At 54.6% G+C, this 1,493-nt stretch overlaps 1 pseudogene across 1 annotated transcript; it reads right to left on the bottom strand.

The window, feature by feature from the left end:
- Positions 1-970, bottom strand: LOC111542887 (annotated as a pseudogene). The gene has a single exon (XR_003309949.1). The product of XR_003309949.1 is annotated as an actin, cytoplasmic 2-like (transcript).
- Positions 971-1,493: the final 523 nt, after the last annotated feature.

Below are 1,493 nucleotides of genomic sequence, written 5' to 3'. Positions count from 1 at the left end.
CTTGATCTTCATGGTGCTGGGTGCCAGGGCGGTGATCTCTTTCTGCATCCTGTCGGCAATGCCTGGGTGCATGGTGGTGCTGCCAGACAGCACCGTGTTGGCATACAGGTCTTTGCGGATGTCCACGTCACACTTCATGATGGAGTTGAAGGTGGTCTCGTGGATGCCGCAATATTCCATGCCCAGGAAAGAAGGCTGGAACAGCGCCTCCGGCCACCGGAACCGCTCACTGCCGATGGTGATGACCTGGCCATCAGGCAGCTCGTAACTCTTCTCCAGGGAAGAGGACGATGCGGCGGTGGCCATCTCCTGCTCGAAGTCCAGGGCAACGTAGCACAGCTTCTCCTTGATGTCGCGCACAATTTCCCGCTCAGCCGTGGTGGTGAAGCTGTAGCCACGCTCTGTGAGGATCTTCATTAGGTAGTCGGTCAGGTCCCAGCCAGCCAGGTCCAGACGCAGGATGGCGTGGGGGAGGGCGTAGCCCTCATAGATGGGCACCGTGTGGGTGACCCCGTCTCCAGAGTCCATGACAATGCCAGTGTTGAGCCCAGAGGCGTAGAGGGACAGCATGGCCTGGATGGCCACGTACATGGCCGGGGTGTTGAAGGTCTCAAACATAATCTGAGTCATCTTCTCTCTGTTGGCCTTAGGATTCAGGGGGGCCTCGGTCAGCAGCACTGGGTGCTCCTCTGGGGCCACGCGCAGCTCATTGTAGAAAGTGTGGTGCCAGATTTTCTCCATGTCATCCCAGTTGGTGACAATGCCATGCTCGATAGGGTACTTCAGGGTCAAGATGCCGTGCTTGCTCTGGGCCTCATCACCCACGTAGGAGTCCTTCTGGCCCATGCCCACCACCACGCCCTGGTGTCGATGGAGGGAAACACGGCTCGGGGTGCATCGTCCCCAGCAAAGCCAGCTTTGCACATGCCGGACCATTGTCAATGACCAGCGTGGCAATCTCTTCTTCCATTGCGACCAGCGGAGGAGCAGGACAGTTGAGCGGCAGAAGAACAAGGTGCGCGAGCTGGCGGCCGCCACTGAGAGCAGAGGTTGCATTTCTGTTTTGTTCTAGGTGACATGTCTTGGTGTATTAGTTAGACATTAGCAAGTGGGACGTCTATTATGGAGTCATTGTGTGTGATAAACACCTATTGGGAAAATAAAACAGAATTTGGCACAGAGAGAAGCCAAACTGCATCTAAGTCTCAGTGAATGAGTCAGCTGATCCTGAGGGGAGCACAGAGGATGGGAGAACCCATTAGAACTGTTATAAATTTGGTTGAGAGGACCAAATCTTTACACTCACACCTCCTTCAGTCATTGGATGTGGGCTGCCCCAGGAAGCAGGCGTTACTTTGGGTGAAGAAGATCTCTTCAACAGAGGTAGTACCTGAAGGGGAGGACAGCTGAGGGCTGTCTGTTGCAGCATCCTGGCAGTTGGTATACTATTTCATTTCTGAAGAAGCTTCTAGATAATGCATTGTAGTGTCCAC

The sequence above is a fragment of the Piliocolobus tephrosceles genome, chromosome 2 (genome assembly GCF_002776525.5).
Source record: "Piliocolobus tephrosceles isolate RC106 chromosome 2, ASM277652v3, whole genome shotgun sequence".
Lineage (NCBI taxonomy): Eukaryota > Metazoa > Chordata > Mammalia > Primates > Cercopithecidae > Piliocolobus > Piliocolobus tephrosceles.
The sequence above is the reverse complement of the archived record's forward strand: the minus strand, read 5'-3'. Positions and strand labels throughout refer to the sequence as shown.